This window comes from Schistocerca gregaria, chromosome 5, assembly GCF_023897955.1.
Source record: "Schistocerca gregaria isolate iqSchGreg1 chromosome 5, iqSchGreg1.2, whole genome shotgun sequence".
NCBI lineage: Eukaryota > Metazoa > Arthropoda > Insecta > Orthoptera > Acrididae > Schistocerca > Schistocerca gregaria.
Genome location: NC_064924.1, coordinates 326,568,400 through 326,593,395, shown reverse-complemented (window position 1 = coordinate 326,593,395; position 24,996 = coordinate 326,568,400).

Here is a 24,996-nt window from a genome sequence, read left to right as displayed (position 1 = left end):
ATATCACCTATGAGTTACTTGTTGAAAATACTGTGCTTACGCCTAATTTTGCGTACTCATGAAGATACGACTCCTTTGTCTACATGTTTTCTCGTTTCTATGTCAGATAACATTTACAATGTAAATTTGATGTATTCACCAACATACACAGTTGCATAGGTATCCATAGAAATTAACCCAAGAACGGACAAGATTATAAAACTGCCATTTTTTGTATCTAATTCGGGGAATAATACAGAATGTGTAGCTCTGTAACAACTTAATTTGACAAGAATTTGGAACATTTTCTTCGTGGTTTAATTATGTTTGAATTATTTATTATGGAGTACAAATAATTTCTCAAAAGGAAACATTCCAAGGGCATATGGAGCTAAAAGTTTCGTTCAGCACAGTCATGATGAGGTCATTTAACTCTGATATTCCCTGTTAAACTAATATCAGTTCCGTATCAAATTACAGGCCAAAGTGCAATGTTCGTAGCAATACGTAAGTTAACACTCGACAGCGTAAGTTAATTAATATTATCACACACCTGAAATACTTTTAAAAGTAAGACTGTCAGACCTCGTTAGAAAATTCAGGTTAAAAAAATGGCTCTGAGCACTATGGGCCTTTAACTGCCGAGGTCATCAGTCCCATAGAACTTAGAACTACATAAACCTAACTAACCTAAGGGCATCACACACATCCATTCCCGAGTCAGGATTCGAAACTGCGACCGTAGCGGTCTCGCGGTTCCAGACTGTAGCGCCTAGAACCGCTCGCCACTCTGGCCGGCATTTAGGTTCAGTTTAAACAATGTAATACCTTAAGATTAAGCGCTGAACTCACTTTTCATTGCGTCATCAAACACACCGAATCCAACTCAGTATGATCGACCAAAAATTATGACGCGATATTTTACTTGATAGGAAAGGATTACTGATTTAAGAATGAAACAAATGGAATATTATATGTATTTGAGATGAAATGGAGTAACGTGTGGCTAGGGCTTGCCGTCGGGTAGAGTGGTCGCCTAGTGGAACTCTCTTTAGCTGACGCCACTTCGGCGACTTGCATGTCTATGGGGATGATATGATGACGAAGGCAACACATCACCCAGTCCCTGAGCGGAAAAAACAACAAACCCAGCCCACAATTGAACCCTGGCCCCATTGTACGGCATTCTGCCGCGCTGACCAATCAGCTAACGGACTGTAATTCATCTAAATCTATGTACTTTAGATAATTCCAGCTTCCCTTACACTTAGCTCAATTCTAGTCGGTAACAGAAAGAATTGTCTTTGTGAAACAATCTCTGACCAGTTCCGGATATCAAGGACTTAATTTGCCTGAATGCTGATGTCTATTGTATCGTTCCTCCCCCTGTTTGACGTCTATATCAAAACATTGCAAAACTAATACGTTAGTATTTCACATACTATATTATTTCTGAATGTACGTTGTTATTTGTCGAAAGGAGGATGTGCATAAAGCAATTTATAAAGTACATCAAATTTATGCTGACTCAGACGTTCGACATTATGCACCAACGTGTTTTTAAAAATAAGATTACTTTTACACGTGGAATATAAGCTTATTAGATTAATATTTGAAGGCATTTTTTTAAATATTATTAAATTCGACGAGTTGCGAAATAAAGCTCGTAAATATTTGCTGATTATATTTTTATTACTGAATCAGTTACATCAGGTTGACACAGAAAATTAGAAATGTTATACAGCAAAACAATGAAATCCATTGAAGATATCCTGTTGACATCAGTAAAGACAAGGCAAAGAGGAGACATAGGAAATAAACATTGTAAACAAACGCTTGTACACCTTTGATACTATGCCCTTTCTCACAAAAGGTCATTTCTAGTTATGCTATTTTTATGAGCTGTTCCTTAATGCCGATTTTCTTAATACAAGTTCAATAAAGTGTGTTATGAGAGCAACATTTATTGAGGGATTTATGCAGAATTAAACCTACAGCCAACATCACACAAGATGCCTGTGAAGCATCTTCCTAAACAATGGATCAGGTAGCCAGTAGAACCGCTTCCTCAACTCCTAGGGACTGAACCAATACTATCCTTGTCTCGTGGGTTGTTGTGCAGTCATGTCATACGTAAAGACGGACTACACAATTGGTAACATGATACATCACACATAATGAATTCTAGAAAAGAGTGGGAATCCTATAATGAAAAAGGAGTTAGTGAAGTGTATTCCAAGAGAGGCAATTTCGCTCACATGCACCGACTTGTGGAGGCCTATGCATAGTTTAACAGGTACTTTTCGTGATTCACAACTACTACATTTTAAAACATTGCACCAAATGTTTTAGAAGTTAAAGTATATATTTGGAGAAACTGCAACATTAAAAGTTGGGAAGACGAAGTTGTCTAATCCATGTGTCCGAATTTCCCATTTACTAAGAGATAGCTCCCTTCGGATAGGATTTTGCAGAGCAAGAAGTTCAAAAACCGCTGGGAAGCGAAGATGGAGAACAGTGAGACAGAGCATAGTGCTGCAGCAAGGAAATAAAACTAGTCAGCTACGTACCCGATTCACCTAGCACCTACACTAAGAATAATAACCGATCAAAGCATTGTGATGGAATAACAAATAGTTACGTGAGTTATACTATCTCTGTGGTAATGGGTTTACTTCAGCCAGGAGATTAGGTAAATAACAGTTGATAATTACTTTCGTAATGGTAAGGTATGGATCGAAAATATGATCAGAGTCGGCAGGATGAACGTAAACCTAACCGTCGACAGCCTAGGTCTTGCATATAATTTTGGCATCTTTTCCAGTTGTTTCGACACAACCGCAGACTAACAGTGAATTCAAAATACGAGCTGCCAAGGCTTACCTGCAGTTCTACTTCGAATATCAGGGTTCATAACTAACGTCAAGACAGCACCCACGATGCTCGAGGGAAATAAGGTAAAATCAGGGCAGAGATGACAGTTCACATGCATTGGAGACGAGACAAAACCAAAAGTCGCTAGAATTAAGCCATCACATATTTCTCCAAACAGTTGCACGTTATGTTTCACCTGACTAGAAATGTTCACAAGCACATCGCAGGGCCAAACAGCAGTCAGTATTGCGCAGCAGTTTAACACGTCACACGAGGAAAAAGGTTTGTGAGGCAAGATATTCAGTATCTCCAAGTACAGGATAATTTTTATAGAAATCACCCCTAGTGTGAGAACGATGTCTAAATGATTTCGCAGCTTGTATCTGAGGCGGGACGCGGGTACCAGCTAACTATTTATCTAGTTGGATGTGGAGAGTATTATTGAAATGACAGTAGTGGAATCCGGGTCGAGGATATTTTGATTACTAATCAAAGACGCTATCCCTAGAGTGGTTCTTGGTTGAAATAAACAAACCTGACTCATTGCTAGTAATAGGATATTTGCTCTAGGGGATATGTTTTTCTGGTAAGAGTTACATGTTCCTTAAATGCACAAATTAGCTTTTAGTGAAGAAACTAAGTGAACTACTACGAGTTATTAGTCAAATTTACGCTTACATGTCAATGTAACTCTGATGAGCGTATTTTATTAACTAAACAGTCATATTCATTGTATTTTCACTACTTAGAGAAGTAAAGAACTTTTCTTGTACAATTGTTAGAATTGTGCATCTCATTTTGTTTTATAGAAAATATCAGATAAGTGGTTTATGATATTGTATTTCACTTTAGAAAATGAATATCACCGCTTCAAATAATACATTTTCACTCCTTAAACGTCAACAAACCAGTCACATTTTCTGCCGTTTTCCCTGAGGCGGGTGTCTTATAGAGACCTTTCATTGCTTTTTCATGTCCAGCCACTCTTGAAGACGTGGGTTAAAAAATCTGGCCCCCTTCTAGCTATCATTCTGAGGAAGTCTTACAACGGGTTTACAAATTGATAACCCATATCCAGAATTACGTTATCCACGTAATTAAAGTCATTTGTCTATTCAGCATGAAATGCTTTATCGTCTGAGAACTTGGCATTATGTGTCGGCTATTACTCTGTTGTGGTTTCCTTCCTATAGACTTTTGCTTCCCTCAATGGATATTTCACGTACATGTTAAACAGCGCAGGTAACGGCTGTTCAGTTCCTTCCACAAAATTAGATACACGAAATTCATAGCTATGTTTCGATTCAGTAGTCGTTCGATACCGGCTGAACGCGAAGGCAATGCTTTCGAAAATCGCTGCTCCCGTCAGTTGCGATTTGCATGTTGTTCCTGTATTCTCATGTCCGAAACAGTGTACATATGCTCTAACTCTTCCGTAGTTGTAACTATTTAGTAAACTTAGAGTACTGGGTAAAGTAAAGACTGAACAATAATGTCGAAACTTTAAACACGGACATTCAGATGTGCGTCGCGCATCGTGGAGAACGGAGAGCTGCGTCTGAGCCGTGGCGACCTGACGCCAGTGATATTTTGTTTACGTATCGTTGAGATCGATTGTGGTTGAGCTAAGTTATCTTTTGTTTTTCACGCGTCTTATCTTTCTGGTTGGGGGGCGAAGCGAGTTGGTTGTTAGCCTTCGACTGGTAACCCTGGAGATCTGGTGACATTCGCGGGAAGACGAGTGTCAACGGGTGCCGAACGAGCGTGATGACCGTTACACTTTTTGGTGTGAAATTGGTTGGGCGTTTATCCGACATGGGCAGCTCGGACATACATATTCTGTGACTTCGCTGGGAAGGAAATTTGAAGAGAAGGGGTGAAGCTGTGGAACCCGCTCCCTCGTATTGTGTACCTGATATGGAGTACGTCGTCGTAATTGTGTTTGATCACCGTCACACTCAGAGATTTTAAACTCTATTATTATGGTGAAACTTTCATAGTCGGTCCTTAAGACGGTGTTGAAGAGTTCAGTTGGCCTAACTGAATGGTGGCCGTTATTTGAAAGTTTTCTTAGACGTTTTACTAGTGCTTTGTGTCTCCTGCAATCAAATGATTTTATGTTGCCATTTTTAAACCCTGCCCTCTATTACTACAGTTGTCCATGTGTAGGTGAGTGAAAAGTTCTATGTTTCTGAATTATGGGAATGTCTTTGTGACTCAGGCGGAAACTTTTGATTGTGCAGCGCCTTGGCGTGAAGTGAAATGTCATCCGAGGTCTAGGCCCTGCATTGTTAAAGAATCTACCCACAACCGGAGTTGTCCCCTTATCGCCTTCGAAAGTTTAGTATTTACCTTCCTTCAATCCAGGCAGGTTAAGCTGATTTTATATATATATATATATATATATATATATATATATATATATATATATATATATATATATATATATACTCCTGGAAATGGAAAAAAGAACACATTGACACCGGTGTGTCAGACCCACCATACTTGCTCCGGACACTGCGAGAGGGCTGTACAGGCAATGATCACACGCACGGCACAGCGGACACACCAGGAACCGCGGTGTTGGCCGTCGAATGGCGCTAGCTGCGCAACATTTGTGCACCGCCGCCGTCACTGTCAGCCAGTTTGCCAAGGCATACGGAGCTCCATCGCAGTCTTTAACACTGGTAGCACGCTGCGACAGCGTGGACGTGAACCGTATGTGCAGTTGACGGACTTTGAGCGAGGGCGTATAGTGGGCATGCGGGAGGCCGGGTGGACGTACTGCCGAATTGCTCAATACGTGGGGCGTGAGGTCTCCACAGTACATCGATGTTGTCGCCAGTGGTCGGCGGAAGGTGCACGTGACCGTCGACCTGGGACCGGACCGCAGCGACGCACGGATGCACGCCAAGACCGTAGGATCCTACGCAGTGCCGTAGGGGACCGCACCGCCACTTCGAAGCAAATTAGGGACACTGTTGCTCCTGGGGTATCGGCGAGGACCATTCGCAACCGTCTCCATGAAGCTGGGCTACGGTCCCGCACACCGTTAGGCCGTCTTCCGCTCACGCCCCAACATCGTTCAGCCCGCCTCCAGTGGTGTCGCGACAGGCGTGAATGGAGGGACGAATGGCGACGTGTCGTCTTGAGCGATGAGAGTCGCTTCTGCCTTGGTGCCAATGATGGTCGTATGCGTGTTTGGCGCCGTGCAGGTGAGCGCCACAATCAGGACTGCATATGACGGAGGCACTCAGGGCCAACACCTGGCATCAAGGTGTGGGGAGTGATCTCCTACACTGGCCGTACACCTCTGGTGATCGTCGAGGGAACACTGAATAGTGCACGGTACATCCAAACCGTCATCGAACCCATCGTTCTACCATTCCTAGACCGGCAAGGGAACTTGCTGTTCCAACAGGACAATGCACGTCTCCATGTATCCCGTGCCATCCAACGTGCTCTAGAAGGGGTACGTCAACTACCCTGGCCAGCAAGATCTCCGGATCTGTCGCCCATTGAGCATGTTTGCGACTGGATGAAGCGTCGTCTCATGCGGTCTGCACGTCCAGCACGAACGCTGGTCCAACTGAGGCGCCAGGTGGAAATGGCATGGCAAGCCGTTCCACAGGACTACATCCAGCATCTCTACGATCGTCTCCATGGGAGAATAGCAGCCTGCATTGCTGCGGAAGGTGGATATACACTGTACTAGTGCCGACATTGTGCATGCTCTGTTGCCTGTGTCTATGTGCCTGTGGTTCTGTCAGTGTGATCATGTGATGTATCTGACCACAGGAATGTGTCAATAAAGTTTCCCGTACCTGGGACAATGAATTCACGTTGTTCTTATTGCAATTTCCAGGAATATATATATATATATATATATATATATATATATATATATATATATATATATCCAGCCAGGAGTATATATATATATATATATATATATATATATATATATATATATATATATATATATATATATATATATATATATATATATACTCCTGGCTGGATATATATATATATATATATATATATATATATATATATATACTCCTGGAAATTGAAATAAGAACAACGTGAATTCATTGTCCCAGGTAGGGGAAACTTTATTGATACATTCCTGGGGTCAAATACATCACATGATGACACTGACAGAACCACAGGCACATAGACACAGGCGACAGAGCATGCACAATGTCGGCACTAGTACAGTGTATATCCACCTTCTGCAGCAATGCAGGCTGCTATTCTCCCATGGAGACGATCGTATAGATGCTCGATGTAGTCCTGAGGAACGGCTTGCCATGCTATTTCCACCTGGCGCCTCAGTTGGACCAGCGTTCGTGCTGGACGTGCAGACCGCGTGAGACGTCGCTTCATCCAGTCCCAAACATGCTCAATGGGCGACAGATCCGGAGATCTTGCTGGCCAGGGTAGTTGACTTACCCCTTCTAGAGCACGTTGGGTGACACAGGATACATGCAGACGTGCATTGTCCTGTTGGAACAGCAAGTTCCCTTGCCGGTCTAGGAATGGTAGAATGGTGGGTTCGATGACGGTTTGGATGTACCGTGCACTATTCCGTGTCCCCTCGACGATCACCAGAGGTGTACGGCCAGTGTAGGGGATCGCTCCCCACACCATGATGCCGGGTGTTGGCCCTGTGTGCCTCGGTCGTAAGCAGTCCTGATTGTGGCGCTCTCCTGCACGGCGCCAACCACGCGTACGACCGTCATTGGCACCAAGGCAGAAGCAACTCTCATCGCTAAAGACGACACGTCTCCATTCGTCCCTCCATTCACGCCTGTCGCGACACCACTGGAGGCGGGCTGCACGATGTTGGGGCGTGAGCGGAAGACGGCCTAACGGTGTGCGGGACCGTAGCCCAGCTTCATGGAGACGGTTGCGAATGGTCCTCGCCGATACCCCAGGAGCAACAGTGTCCCTAATTTGCTGGGAAGTGGCGGTGCGGTCCCCTACGGCACTGCGTAGGATCCTACGGTCTTGGCGTGCATCCGTGCGTCGCTGCGGTCCGGTCCCAGGTCGACGGGCACGTGCACCTTCCGCCGACCACTGGCGACAACATCGATGTACTGTGGAGACCTCACGCCCCACGTGTTGAGCAATTCGGCAGTACGTCCACCCGGCCTCCTTCATGCCCACAATACGCCCTCGCTCAAAGTCCGTCAACTGCACATACGGTTCACGTCCACGCTGTCGCGGCATGCTACCAGTGTTAAAGACTGCGATGGAGCTCTGTATGCCACGGCAAACTGGCTGACACTGACGGCTGCGGTGCACAAATGCTGCGCAGCTAGCGCCATTCGACGGCCAACACCGCGGTTCCTGGTGTGTCCGCTGTGCTGTGCGTGTGATCATTGCTAGTACAGCCCTCTCGCAGTGTCCGGAGCAAGTATGGTGGGTCTGACACACCGATGTCAATGTGTTCTTTTTTCCATTTCCAGGAGTGTATATATATATGGAGAGCTGCATCAAACCAGTCTCAGGACTGACTCAACTTTTTCTAGTAATTTTCTATTAACACGTCTGAGCACGTGAACATTTATTTTTCAAACATCAGTGTTTGTGTTGTGGCTTTTTTATTTAAGTGTTTCTGACATGTTTTGTAATGGCATCTTAGCTTGAGACTAGTGTTCATGTTTTATTATGTCACCCTTTACCTGTAACTGTTTTCACTATATCTATTTTGAGGAGTGTCTTATATGAGAGTTTGAAGTTCTCAAGGTTGTCAGTAATCCTGTTTTATGAATTTGGAATTCTTTGTTAGAGTACTCAGTACGTTGGGTTTCTAACTGGATTTGCAAAGTTTTATCTAGTGGCACGTCCAAAATTTGTAATTGTAATTTTTTTTAAAAAAGGCGTAATGTCAATAAACTGTCTTAATTACAAACTGACTACCAAGCATGATTCTATCCCGCTTCCTCATTTATGGTATTTAATGTATGGTGTGTAAGTGTGGTACCATAAAGGAATCATGTATGAACGACCAGTAGTTAGACCAATGAATTCAAGCTGCAAATGGACAACAGCGATGATCTCAGGGATGGTTGTCAAACAGTGCTCCAACTATGAGTTTCATATTGCTCGTAACAATAATTGCAAGATATCTACAGAAAACCAATGTGTCTCTGTAATGGGACAGGGTACCGAAATTGCTTGAAACACAACATCGTTTGGCAAAGAATGTGAAGCTTTCTAAACCTTTTGTACCTCTGCCTGTGATATGGAGATTACTCGCTGTCCCAATTTGTTACAGACAACGAGACCCAGAAACAAAATTTCAAAGCACAGGCACAACCCGACTGAGAAAAAAAAGTAATGATTAAGAAATATTCTTTTGTCTGGAGGGTCATCAGTCTTCCAACTGCTTTGTTGGGTCTCGCCAGGAATTCCTCTCCCGCCCTAACGTCTTCGTCTCAGAGTAGGATGTGAACGTTACACTGAAGTGTGCAAGTACTCAGATGACGGTAGTATCGCGACACAAGGTATAAAAGGACAGTACACTGGCTGAGCTGTCATTTGCACCCAAGTGAAATTGTTTCTGTCACGATGGGAATTAACAGACTTTGAACGTGGAAAACGTAGTTGGAGCTATATGTATGGGACTTTTGATTTTGTGGGTCGTGAGGGTACTCAGTATTCCGAGATTCCATGTGTAAAGAGCGTGCTGAGAATACCAGGCATTAGCTGTCACCACGGATAAGGCATGGCCAACGGCCTTCACTTAATGACCGAGATTGGCGGCTTTGCGTAGAGTTTCCAGTAGTAACACAGGCATATCTGCGTACAGTAACCACAGAACTCCATGTGGGATATACGACGAAGGTATCTGTTACGACGGGGCGGCGAGTTTTGGTGTCCATAGGCTACGGTAGTAGACGAACGACGTGAGTGACTTTGCTAACAGCATGACATTGGCAGATCTCCTGGGATCGTTACCATATCGTTTGGTCCCTAGATGACAGGAAAACCGTGGCATGGTGAGATGGGTCCCAATTTTAGTTGATGAGGGTTGATGATAAGGTTCGAGTGTGGCGTAGACCCCAAGAAACGATAGACCCATGTTGTCACTGTTAAAGCTCGTGGTGGCTCCATAGTGGTGTGGCCTGCATTTACATGGAGTGGACTGGATCATCTGTTCCAGCTGAAGAAATCATTGACTGGAAATGGTTACGTTCGGCTACTTGTAGACCATTTCCTACCGTTTATGGCTTTCATGTTTCTAAACAGCGCTGGCACTTTTATGAATGACACTGCGCAATGTAACTGGGTAACAAGTGTTCGTAACTCGTTTAAAGAACATTCTGGACACTTCAAGAGGATGATTTGGTCTCCCAGCTCATACGATATGAATCCCATCGAAAATTTATGGGACACAATCGAGAGGTCAGTTCGTGTGGAAAATGTTGCATCTGCACACATTCACAATTATGGACAGCTGTAGAGGCAGCATGACCCAGTATTTCTGCATTGCCTTCCAACGAATTGTGACCGCGCCACGTTGAGTTGCCTCTCTACGCCGAGAAAAAGGAGGTATCCCATGACTTTTGTCTCCTCGGTGGATATCGAAATATCTTTTTTAGATGTGTTCCATTGTGTCTTCGTCTATAGTTTTTATCCTCTATAGCACCCTCTAGTACAATGGAGTTTATTCCCTTGTGTCTTAACACATTTTCTAGCATTCCGTCACTTCTTCTTGTCACTGCCTTCTGTATGTTCCTTTCTTCAACGATGTTGCTCAGAACCGTTTCATTCAGTATCTTATCAGTAAAATAAATTGTCGACATCCTTCTATAGCGCCCCATATCAAAGGCAGCTCTTAGCTTTCCTTCCAGTTTTCCCGCAGCTGACTCACATCCTTACATTGCTACGATCGAAAAATATTCTGTCAGCCACCTTAACCTTAAATTGAAGCCGATGTTTAATACTAAGATGAATGGTCCAAATAATGTCATATTATGGTTTGCAACTATTCCTAGAGGACATAAATGTTGCTTACTGCAATGTAGGTTTTAACACATTAACACAATGAATACGTAATTGACCTAAGTTGGAAGATTAATATTATTCACATGTTATATCAACTATAATTACATCCAATGGTGTTTATAACGAGGACATTCAATGTTACTCAAATAATAAACAATTCATAACAATTAGGGCATTGCTCAATTCATTTTATACTCCTTGAGAACTCCATGGTGGTATTGATACAATGTTTACATATTACCGACTATTTAATTTATGTCACATCAGATTCCAGTTTGAAAATGAATTAATTTCTGAGTTTGGGAAAATTAAACTCTCTGAATCATTTTTTGTGTGCCTGACATGATCTTAATGAACAGAACTGATGCATTGAATACAGAACTGATGCATTGAATACAAAGTCTCATATCAGCTACATGTTCCTCTTCGCAAACAGCAATACCAGCTCACACATGAATTACGTAGACCAGCAGTTGACCTAGATTGAAAGAGATCCTTAAAGATATTCTGTCTTCTGCTCGACCCCAACTTCTTTACAGGCATGCTTGCCACTTTTGTCTTTTTCCCCTTGTCATTTGTTAATACTGACTTCACAAGTGCTAGCCTCTAGGCTTCACGTGTGTCTTTTGGTGCTTTATTTTGGCTTGGACAGGGTTACACTTAGAGCCTGCTGGGAAGCATTTGAAGCAGAAGAAGTTAAAAAATGATGTGTCTCCACACTTTCATTCGGCAATTGATGTGACTGTGCAAAGAGTGCAAATGGCGGAGATCTCGAACAAAATAGAACAAGCGACTCCAACATTCCGAAAAATGATTAGATTATTTGGATATATCCCTGTTGTTTTGAAACCAGACTTCAAGTTCACAGCAGCCATGGATCTATCCTATACGCTAGAAAATATTTCCCCAAATTCAGACCTATTTATTTTACGTTCTGGATGAGATATCCAGATCTTCCACACTTCGTCATCTCAACACTTTTCAAAGGATTTAGACTGATTTATCTAGCGGTTGCAATTCGTCGATAGTTTTACTCGCAAGACAAAGCAAGGTAAGGTTTCCTCTTCCGCTGTAGAAACAAAACCAATATGAAGAAGCTGCATAAAAATTAGTAATGTTTCAGTTAATTTGACTTTTACTCGCAAAAATTGTCGATCATCTACATAACAATTTATGTGGCCATGCATCCCATCAGCATCACCACAACTTTGCTGCCAGGAGGATGTCTCTCTCCCTGCTTTGTCTGAATCTCCACCTCCTGAACAAAACCAAGGCACCGAAATACTGTCCCACGCGTAAGAACTGTTGAATTTTCAATGTATTCTGGAGCTTCCAAATGAACTCTGTAACTTACTTTCATGCGAGCACTTATTTGCGGTGCAAAGTAAGTGTGCAACGTCTCTCACGTATATTGTTTATCACGTTACATTTATCACCTACTAATTTTAGATTAATAAAGCATTCAATCGCAATAAACTGATTTCATTGGGAAGCTCTTTCGAGATTTAGGTTTTTCGTTCTGTGCCGTACTGTTACCAGCGGACTTTTAAAATCAATTGAAACCAATAAAGTCCTGCTTTATTAGTATTTTCGTTGAAATTTTTTGGAATCTTTTTTTCCTCCTCGTGAACTCCGACATGCCATCAGGAACAGTAGCTAAAGCTAACTCCAACTGCTCCTTTGTCCACACAGCTCGCTTCTGTTGCACGTAGCTGCATCCAACTGCTTACCACTAAAAGTAACAAAAAAAAACTGAGCATTTACGTTATATGCGATTAATGTAAGTCAGTTTACATTTGATACAAAAATTAAAATGTATTAAAAATGTGGCATTGACAATGCCTGGATTCGAACAATAGACAACCTTATCGCATCCACCGGTGGAGGCACATGAAATAATATAACGTAACAGGATCAAAAGTTTAAATTCTGTTATTCGTACACGTACTCCAATAATTAACTTTCGAAAGAAACTATGTTCTACATTAAAATAAATACCGCCATCATGTAATAAAGTCACACCTTGCCTTAAACTTAGTACTGCAGTATGACCTAATGATCTGGATGTTTGGATATTTATTGATTAAACAGGAAAATACTAAAAGAGCAATATATAAGCATTGACATCAAGCATAAACAGCTCAATTATGATAAATGTTACCTGTGCTTTATCCGAAAACGTTGCCGTATAAATTACAAAAAAAATGCCAACCAAACTATCAAACCATCATACGACGACTGTGATAGCTGCTAGAACGAACAACATCGCATCACGTGACCAGTGTTACTTCATAATCAAGGAGGTGGAGCCGTTGAGATGTTCTCTAGCGTCCTTTTTCAAAAGACAGACACTTGCCTTATCCTGTACCTGATCGTGTTTGGACAACCACGTCGGTAGCATTCCATTGCCAGGAATGACCACGTTTTTGTGCTAGTGAGCTTTCTCTGTCCTCCTTGCCTCGATTCTCTTGAGTTATTTTGCTTCCAAGGCAGCAACAGTCCTTCACTTCAACTACTTCGTGATCACTAATACCTATGTTAAGTTTACTGCTAATTTCATATCTGCTGTTCTTCACTACTTTGGGTTTGCTTCGGCACTCTCAATCCGTATTGTGTAATTAAACTGTTATTTCCATTCAACAGATCCTGTTATTCTTCTTCATTGATACTGAGGATAACAATGCCACCAGTAAAACGAATCATTGGTATCCTTTCGCCACGAATATTATTTCAACTTTTGAATCTTTCTTCTATCTTTGTCATTCTTTCATCAATTTAAAGAGGGACCATTAGAATTGAAAGACGATATTACTGTCTATCGTCTTTTTTAATCCAAGCACTTCGTTCTTGTGTTCTATTATTTTTGTCAACTCTTGATTTTTGTATATATTGCATATCCTCGTCCCCCTGTAGTTTTCACCAATTTTCCTGATGATTTAGAACGTTTTCAACAATTTTTAATTTTCTAACTACTTTTCTAGGTCAACAAATCGGATGAAGGTGTGTTGATGTTACTTAAGCCTTCAAAAATGGCTCTGAGCACTATGGGACTTAAAATCTGAAGTCATCAGTCCCCTAGAACTTAGAACTACTAAAACCTAACAAATCTAAAGCATCGCACACACGTCTATGCCCGAGGTAGAATTCGAACCGGCGACCGTAGCAGTCGCGCCGTTCCGGACTGAAGCGCCTAGAACCACTCGGCCACCCCGGCCGGCCTTAAGTCTTCCTTCCATTAGCAAGATCAATTTCAGAATTGCTTTCCTGCGCCTTTACCTTTCTGAAATCTAAGGACATTGCGCTCTAATACACCTTCAATTTTATTTTCAGTTTTTCTGTTTATTATTCGTGTCAGCAACCTCGATGCGCTAGCTATTAAACACTATTTTCTCATTTATTTGCTCTATATTGCGTATATGATATTTTTTCACAAGTCTGAATAGTCCTTCGATTGCTGCTTCGCCCAACTATTTCAACAAATTCCGAAGTTTCAAAATCACCTACGTCAGCCATATCAACTTTAATTTCTTACTCTATCGCTATATCACACTGTTTCCCTCCTTTGAAGAGGTGGTATACTTGGAAAAGCCCGGGTGATACGGAATGATTCCAGTTACATCATATTATGGTGAGAAATACTTTATTGTAAGGCTTATCCAGGAGCAGATACAGACTCAGGTCACAATGTAGCAGCGATGAAAAGTGGGCTGAAGTTTAAGAGATAAGTCCGGAAGAATCAGTATGTAAAGAAGTGGGATACAGACGTACTAGGGAATGACGAGATACGGTTGAAGTTCTTTAAGGCTACAGATACAGCTATTGGGAATAGTTCAATAGGCAGTACAGTTGAAGAGAAATGGACATCTCTGAAAAGCGCAATCACGGAAACTGGAAAAAAGCCATAGGTACATTGAACATAACTGCGATGAAACCATTCGTATCAAAATAATATACTTCTGTTGATCGATGAAAGAAGGAAGTACAAAAAAATCTGGGAAATTAATGAACACAGAAATACAAGTCGATGAAGAATGAAATAAATAGGAAGTCCTAGGAAGAGAAGGCGAAGTGGCTGCATGAAAAATTTGAAGAAATCCAAAAAGAAATGATTGTCGGAAGGAGTGACTCGGCATATAGGAAAGTCAAAACAATCTTCAGTGAAATTAAAAGCAAGGATGGTAACATTAAAAGTGCAAAGGAGGAGAGAGCGGATCGGTGGAAAGAATGCGTTGAAGGCTTCTGTGAGGGCAAAGATTTATTCATTGTGATAAAAGAAACAGGAATTGATTTAGAAGAGATATTGGACCCAGTATTAGAATCAGAATTTAAAAGACCATTGGAGGAATCCAGATCAAATAAGACATAAGAGGTAGATACAATTCCATCAGAATCTCTAAAATCGTTGGGGGAAAGTGACAACAAAACGATTATTAACGTCGGTGTGTAGAATATATGAATATGGCCACATACCATCTAACTTTCGCCAAAATATCATCCACACATTTCCGAATGTTGCAAGGGTTGAAAAGTGATAGAATTATCGCACAATACGCTGAACAGCTCATGCATTCAAATTACTGCAAGAATAACATACAGTGAAATGGAAATAAAAATTGAGGATGTGTTACATGACGATCAATTTGGGATTTGGAAAGATAAAAGCACAAGAGAAGCAAGTCTGTTGTTGCTCTTGATAATGGAATCAAGACTAAAGAAATCTAAGAAACGTTCTTACGATTTTCTGACCTGGAAAATGCGTTAGATAATGTAAAATGACGCAAGATGTTCGAAATTCTATGAAAAATCACTATAAGCTACAGGGAAAGGCGGGTAATATACAATATGTACAAGAGTCAACAGGGAGTAATAGGAATGGACGACCAAGAACGAAGTGCTCGTATTAGAAAGGACATAAGATAGGGAGGTTGTTTAGGCCCCTACTATTCAATTGTGTATCGAAGAAGCACTGATTGAAATAAAATAATGCTTCAAGATTAAAATTTAGGGTGAAAAGGTATTCGCTTATAACATTGGTGTGCTGAGTGAAAGTGAAGAGGGATTACGTAATATGCTGAATGTAATGGACAGTCTAATGAGTACAGAACATGGACTGAGAGTAAATCAAAGAGAGACGATAATGATGAGAAGTAGCTCACATGAAGGCAGCGACAAATTTAACATCAGGGTTGAAGGTCATGCAGTAGATGAAGTTTATGAATTCTGCTACCTAGGCAGCAAATTAACCAATGACGGACGGAGCAGGGAAGACATCAAAATTAGACAAGCAGTGGCGAAAAGGGAATTCCTAACTAAGAGAAGTCTGCTAGTTTCAAACATAGGCCTTAATTTGATGAAGAAGGACAACATTGTATGGAGTGAAACATGGGTTGTGGGACAAACGGAACTGGGTTGTTAGGCCGCATCATATTTCCGACTAAAATAATCGACATTTCGACCCCTCTGCTGGGATCTTCTTCAGGATATTTCGGTGTCCACTATTGCTAGAACCAACGTTCTAACATTAGTGGACACTGAAGCAGAGGGGTCGAAACGTCGATTATTTTAGAAGTAAATATGAAGCAGCGTAACAACCATGAAGATTTTTAACTGTAGTAAGTTACACTTATATGACAAAAGTCATGGGCAGCTACGTGTACTTATAGTACCAATGGCGGTAGTATCGAGTGCACATGGTATACATGTGCAGGATATTGGCGGAGCTGTGATTTGTACACTATTGGTTCATGTGAAAAGGTTTTCGACGTGATTATGCTTGCACGATGATAATTAACAGACTTAGAAGACAGAATGGTAGTTTTAACTAAACGTATAGCACATTCCATTTCGGAAATCGTTAGATAATTCAGTATCGCGAGATCCAAAGTGTCAAGAGTTGCCGAAAATATTACGAAATACCTCTCACCATGGACAACTCAGTGGACCACAGCGTTCACTTAACAACCAAGAGAAGCGACTTTTACGTAGAGTTGTGAATGATAACAGGCAAACAACAATGCGTGCAATGACGACGTAAATCATTTTGGGGCTTACGACAAACGTATCCGTTACGACGGTGCGGTGAAATTTTGCGTCAGTGGGCTATGGCGGCAGACGATCAACACGGGTGCCTTTGGTAATGGGTCGACGTAGCCTACAGATTCCCTCCTCGGCTCGTCACCGTAGTATCTGGATACTTAAACTGGAGAACCGAGGCCAGGTCAGTGAGTGGATTTCAGTTGGTTACAGCTGGACGTAGGGTTCGTATATGGTGCAGACATCATGATGCCAGCGACCAAAATTTAAAAGGCACAGTGTAAGCTGGTAGCCTGCCTATGATGGAGTGGACAGGGTCCTCTGGTCCTGCAGAACCGATCATTGACTGGAAATGGCTACGTTCGGCTACTTGGATACATTTTCCACCTACTCATGGACTTCATGTTCCCAAACTACGACGAAATTTGTATGTCACTGTTCTGGACTATTCGAGCGAAAGATTTGTCGAGCCAGATTGCCTAACATCAATCCCATCGGACGTTTATGGTACATAATCGAGAGGTAGGTTCGTTCACAAAATCCCTCATGGTCAACACTTTCGCAATGATGGTCGGTTAAACAGACACCATGGCTCAGTACTTCTGCAGTTTACTTCCAACGACTTGTTCAGTCCTTGCCATGTCGAGCTTCTGTAATACAACGAGCAAATGGATTTGCGACACGATATTAGGAGGTATCTCACCACTTCAGTCACTTCAGTGTATATCTGCCCCTCTATTTGATGACGTAAGATGGGTTGCCTCTCTTAAGGTGAATGAAATCTATTCTGGGGGCAGTTATTTTTGCCACCCTTTATTTACTGGACTGCTGCTTCTGAAAATGACTGGAGATTCTGCAGCAAATAAATGAGATTTTCTCACATCACTAAAATGAAGGAACAGGAAAGCCGCACAAAACAATGAATATTACGGTTTACGAAAATAGCGTACCGTATCTACATGGGAAAACCAAATTACTCATTAATTCACTGTTAGACTACAATCGGCAAAACTGATCATGAGATGTCACTTGTAGCTTTCGTAATAAGAAGATGATTTCTTCCACAGAACGGTATTGTGATGATGATATTACCTTTAAAGGCATCTGAGGCTACAGGAATGGGCGTTAGCGCAGAGTGCACTTGAAATTCCCTTTGACGGGCGCCGAGCCTAAAAGCATTTCGCGGGATAACTTTCACCGTGGGCGTCAGCTTTACAGCATACACTATCACGGACTACACCTTCAGCCTCTCCTAGCGCCTCATTATGTGTGGTTCACTTTTGGTAGCAGTAAATGACCCTCAGATCTCGTTCAAGGTACGTAGTGCCATTCATCCTTTATGCTTCCACAAGTTACTGATCAGTCGGAAATTATATTTTGCTCCAGGATCACGTTCGCGTCTTTTTCTCTAAATTGTTTTCTTCCTTCACCCGACTGAATAGACATTATAGGTGTAATGTTGTTCTAAATGACTGTAATCCCAATATTTTCAGTGCCACTCCTTCGACACATCCTTTTTCTGGTTCAGATGATCGCAATAGTAAGACTGATTAAATGACTAATTTACACATTCATCGTAATGGAAAAGCAGAATAAAGAGCAGTAAATAGCAGCTACCAATAAAAATAACATTTAAGATTGATTTATAGAGTTTATACTTCGCTTATTCAGTACATCTGAATATTTTACTTACGTTGATTGTTTGCAGATTTTGGCAAATAGCGACCAGCCAGATGTCGTAAGTGAACTACTTCGTTACGAGTGTGGTAAGAAATTTGTAAGAAGACTATATCCACACGTAAATTGAAGTAATATTTTAGTATCTGAACTTTGATTATACATTAAATTCTGGAACAGCAAATTGTTGTTCATTACAATGGCGAAAAAAGACCAAAATATGAAAACGGTTCCAGTTGATTCAGCTGAATACTTCCCATCGAGGAGACTGTATTTGTTGTAAACTGTTCGAAGCAGTTATCAGTTTTCTATCGTTCTGTATGGGCGCATCGCCAAGGAGGTTGTAGTCTCTCTCTTTTTTGGGTTGTCAGTCTTCTGACTGGTCAGCCAAAAATTTCCTCCTGGCCCTGCCCCATCCCACCCCCACCCCCCCTCTCTGTGTGAACCTCTTCATTTCAGAGTAGCACTTCCAACCTACGTCCTCCTTTATTTGTTGAGTGTGTTCCAATTTCTGTCTTCCTCTGCAGATTTTACCCTCAGCAGTTCCCTTTAATAACATGAAAGTTATTCTGGTATGTTTTGATACGTGTCCTACATTCCTGTCCCTCCTTCTTGTCAGTGTCTCCCATACGTACCTATCCTCGACGATTCTACAGATGGTCGAATCTGCTGATAACCTCCTCATTCGTTTTCTAGTTACCCCACCTAATTTTGAAAATTCTTCTGTACACCCACTTCTCAAATGCTCCGATTCTTTTCTCTTGGTGTTTTCCCATAGTCCATGTTTCGCTACGATACAGTACTGTGCTCCAGACGCACATTCTCCGAAATCTCTTCCTCAAATTAAGGCCTATGTTTCATACTAAAAGATCCTCTTGGCCAGGAATGCCCTTTCTGCCAGGGCATATCTGCTTTTTATGTCCTCCTTGCTCCGTCCGCAATGGGTTATTTTGCTGTTTAAGAAACAGAATCTCTTAACTTAATCTACTTCGTGATCAGCAGTCATGACAGTGAAATTTATCACCATTCTCGTATTTGCTACTTCCCAGTACTTTCATTTTCTGTTTACTCTTAATCCATATTTTATCCTCATGAGACTATTCACTCCATGAGCTTATCCTGTAATTCTTCACCACTTTCAATGAGTCGTCAGTGAGTCTTATCAATGATATCCTATAACCTTGAATTTTAAATCTACTCTTGAACTCCTCTTCTATTTAAGTTATTGCTTCTTCGATATATAGATTGCACAGAAGGGGCAAGATACTATGTCCTTGTCTTACACTCTTTTTAACCCGAGCATTCCTTTCTGTTTTTCCAGTCATTCTGTTTCCGTTTGACTCTTGTACATATTCCATACTAGCTCCCTTTCCCTATAGCTCATGCTTAATTTTCTCAGAATTTCGAGCATTTTGCACCTTTTTAGACTGCCGAACGCTTTTCCAAGGTCGATAAAACCCATAAAACTTTTTTAATTTTTCTTTAGCCTTGCTTCTATTATCATCCGTAATTTGTATCTCCTACCTTCATCTTTCCTAAGCTAAACTGATCATCTAAAATATCCACAAGTTTCATTTCATTTGTTGTGTATATTGTTATCTCTGAGTCTTCGATTAACGATGTGTTAAGGTTGATTTTGAGATAATTTTCGCACTTTTCAGCTCTTACAATTTTTCGGAATTGTGTGGATGATTTAAGGTACATCGCCCGGCTCATATATTCTAACCACCAACGTGAATAGTCGTTTTGTTGCCACTGCCACACATCGAGGTGGCGCATTGGTTAACGCACTAGACTCTTATTTGGGAGGACGACGGTACGAACTGCCGTCTAGCCACACAGACTTGGCTTTTCCACGACTTCATGAAATCGCTCCAGGCAACAGTCGGAATCGTTCATTTGAAACTCCACGCAAGGTTTTGTTCCTCAGCCTTGAGCTTTTGCTCCCTCTCTAACGAACTCTATGTCAGTGGAAAGTTGAACATTGACACCATGTGAAAGGTAACCTCGGGCAAGCCCTTATTCCACAGTACCTCCACTATTGACATGTAATTAAGGTGTACATGAGTAGTGGAAAGTTTAGACGGTTAGAGCTAACCATGAACGCTTGTGTGCGTTACATCTGCCACATCAGTCGATATGACTACGTCATTTCGTGATAAGCGCAGTTGCAGCCTCACAAATTTCATTGCTACCACTCATTATGTCGACTTTACCTGATCCGCAGCGCGAAAGTGTTGCATAAACTTTTATAATCGATTAAAAAACATTCACACTATCATAATCGTTGTCACTTACTCCACTGATTTTAGATATGCTGATGGAGTGTTATCCAGCGCTACTTCTTTCTTCGATCTTAACTCTTTCAAATCTCTTTTAAATTCTGATTCTAATACTGTGTCCCCTGTCTCTTTTATGTGCATTCCTGTCTATGCATCTATGACCTCATCAGACAACTCTTACAGCTGATAAATGCCTTCATTGTATTATTTGCTCCCACCCTCTCTCTCCTATATCATTTAACAATGGTTCTCCCATTTCAGTTTTAATGTTACCAACATTGCTATCAATTTCACCGAAGGTGTTTTTGACTTTCCTATATGCTGTGTCAGCCCTTGCGACAATCATTCTTTTTTCGCTTTCTTCACACACTTCATGCAGCTATTTCGCCTTAGCTTGCAAGCAATCATGTTTATTTCATTTCTGCGTGACTTACATTCCTGTCTCCTGAATTTTCTTGAACATCTTTCTACTTCCTTCTTTCATTCCATGGCAGCTTAGCAGTTACCTTCATTGTACCTGTGTTTTTATTTAGAACTTCAGTGATTTCCCTTTTTTTAGAGATGTCCATTCCTCTGCAACTGAACTGCTTACTCAGCTGGTTTTCATTTACAGATCTAGATACGGAAAGAACTTTAAGCGTATCTCTTCTCTTCCTTGTACTTGCATTCTAAATCTCTGCTCATTAAATCTTCATGACTAGTATCTTAAACTTCAGCAAAAGTCTTCATCACTACTAAATAGTGATCTGAATCTACATCTACTCCTTGGAACGCCTTAAAACCCAGTATCTTATTTTGGAATCCCTCCTTGACCATCAATTAATGTAATTAAATTATTCCCCTTTTTTTCCAAATCGACCTCCTCCTCTTGTGGTTCCTGAACAGAGTATTCGCTAATACCAGCTGAAATTTATTTGCACAACTTAATCAGCCTTTCTTCTCTCTTATTCCTAGTACAAAGTCCATATTTTCTCGTAACCGCTCATTCTACTGATTCCCCAACACCGCATTCAAATCCCCCTTAACCATTAGATTTTCATCTTCCTTCACATACTAAATTACCCTTTAGTATCATCATAAAATTTCTCTCTCTCTTCATCCTTATCTTCGTCATGTGACGTTAGCATACATACTTGAAACATAGTTGACAGTGTTGGTTTCCTGTCGATTCTGATGAGTCTAACATTGTAACTGAACAGATCACTAAAACTAATTGTGCGTCTTCCATTCCTATTCACAATGATTCCCGCTCCCGTCATACCATTTTCTGCTGCTGTTAATATTAGCCTACATTCATCTGACCAGAAATCCTTGTCTTCCTTCCACTGCACTTCACTGACCCCCAATATAACTAGATTTAGCCTTGGCTTTCTCCTTTTCAAACTATGTGGCTTCTTATCGCTTTTAAACTTCTGACATTCCGTGCACCGACTAGTAGCACGTTACCTTTTCGTTGGTTATTCATTCTTTCTCTCATGATCACCTCCTCTTTTGCACTCCACTCTCGGAGATCCGATTGGGGGCTATTCCAGACTCTTTTAACAATGGAGAGATCATCATGATCCTTTTTAATTACAGGCACACAGGACACACTTGATCCCCCCCCACATGAACCATGGACCTTGCCGTTGATGGGGAGGCTTGCGTGCCTCAGCGATACAGATGGCCGTACCGTAAGTGCAACCACAACGGAGGGGTATCTGTTGAGAGGCCAGACAAACATGTGGTTCCTGAAGAGGGACAGCAGCCTTTTCAGTAGTTGCAGGGGCTACAGTCTGAATGATTGACTGATCTGGCCTTGCAACATTAACCAAAACGGCCTTGCTGTGCTGGTACTGCGAACGGCAGAAAGCAAGGGGAAACTATAGCAGTAATTCTTCCCGAGGACATGCAGCTTTACTGTATGATTAAATGATGATGGCGTCCTCTTGGGTAAAATATTTCGGAGATAAAATAGTCCCCCATTCGGATCTCCGGGCGGAGACTACTCAAGAGGACGTCGTTATCAGGAGAAAGAAAACTGGCGTTCTATGGATCGGAGCGTGGAATGTCAGATCCCTTAATCGGGCAGGTAGGTTAGAAAATTTAAAAAGGGAAACGGATAGGTTAAAGTAAGATATTGTGGGAATTAGTGAAGTTCGTTGGCAGGAGGAACAAGACTTTTGGTCAGGTGAATACAAGGTTATAAATACAAAATCAAATAGGGGTAATGCAGGAGTAGGTTTAATAATGAATAAAAAATAGGAGTGCGGGTAAGCTACTACAAACAGCATAGTGAACGCATTATTGTGGCCAAGATAGACACACACCCCATGCCTACTACAGTAGCACAAGTTTATACGCCAACTAGCTCTGCAGATGATGAAGAAATTGATGAAATGTATGATGAGATAAAAGAAATTATTCAGGTAGTGAAGGGAGACGAAAATTTAATAGTCATGGGTAAATGAAATTCGTCAGTAGGGAAAGAGAGAGAAGGAAACATAGTAGGTGATTATGGGTTGGGACTAAGAAATGAAAGAGGAAGCCGTCTGGTAGAATTTTGCACAGAGCGTAACTTAATCATAGCTAACACTTGGTTCAAGAATCACAAAAGAAGGTCGTATACATGGAAGAATCCTGGAGATACTAAAAGGTATCAGATAGATTATATAATAGTGAGACAGAGATTTAGGAATCAGGTTTTAAATTGTAGGACATTTCCACGGGCAGATGTGGACTCTGACCACAATCTATTGGTTAAGATCTGTAGGTTAAAACTGAAGAAACTGCATAAAGGTGGGAATTTAAGGACATGGGATCTGGATAAGCTGAAAGAACCAGAGATTGTACAGAGTTTCAAGGAGAGCATAAGGGAACAATTGACAGGAATGGGGGAAGGAAACACAGTAGAAGAAGAATGGTTAGCTCTGAGGGATGAAGTAACGAAGGCAGCATAGGATAAAGTAGGTAAAAAGACGAGGGCTGCTAGAAATCCTTGGGTAACAGGAGGAACATTGAATTTAGTTGATGAAAGGAGAAAATATAAAAATGCAGTAAATGAAGCAGGCAAAAATGAATACAAACGTATCACAAATGAGATCAACAGGAAGGGCAAAATGGCTAAGCAGGGATGGCTAGTGGACAAGTGTAAGGATGTAGAAGCTTATCTCACTAGGGGTAAGATAGATACTGCCTACAGGAAAATTAAAGAGACCTTTGGAGAGAAGAGAACAACGTGTATGAATATAAAGAGCTCAGATGGCAACCCAGTTCTAAGCAAAGAAGGGAAGGCAGAAAGGTGGAAGGAGTATACAGAAGGTTTATACAAGGGTGATGTACTTGGGGACAATATTATGGAAAAGGAAGAGGATGTAGATGAGGACTAAATGTGAGATAAGATACTGCGTGAGAAGTTTGACAGAGCACTGAAAGACCTGAGTCGAAACAAGGCCCCCGGAGTAGACAACATTACATTAGAACTACTGACGGCCTTGGGAGAGCCAGTCATGACAAAACTCTACCAGCTGGTGAGCAAGATGTATGAGACAGGCGAAATATCCTCAGACTTCAAGAAGAATATAATAATTCCAATCCCAAAGAAAGCAGGTGCTGACAGATATGAAAATTACCGAAATATCAGTTTAATAAGTCACAGCTGCAAAGTACTAACGCGAATTCTTTACAGACGAATGGAAAAACTGGTAGATGCGGACCTCGCGGAGGATCAGTTTGGATTCCGTAGAAATGTTGGAACACGTGAGGCAATACTGACGTTACGACTTATCTTAGAAGAAAGATTAAGAAAAGGCAAACCTACGTTTCTAGCATTTGTAGACTTAGAGAAAGCTTTTGACAATGCTGACTGGAATACTCTCTTTCAAATTCTGAAGGTGGGGTAAAATACAGGGAGAGAAAGGCTATTTTCAATTTGTGCAGAAACCAGATGGCAGTTATTAGAGTCGAGGGGCATGAAAGGGAAGCAGTGGTTGGGAAAGGAGTGAGACAGGGTTGTAGCCTCTCCCCGATGTTATTCAATCTATATATTGAGCAAGCTGTAAAGGAAACAAAAGAAAAATTTGGAGTAGGTATTAAAATTCATGGAGAAGAAGTAAAAACTTTGAGGTTCACCGATGACATTGTATTTCTG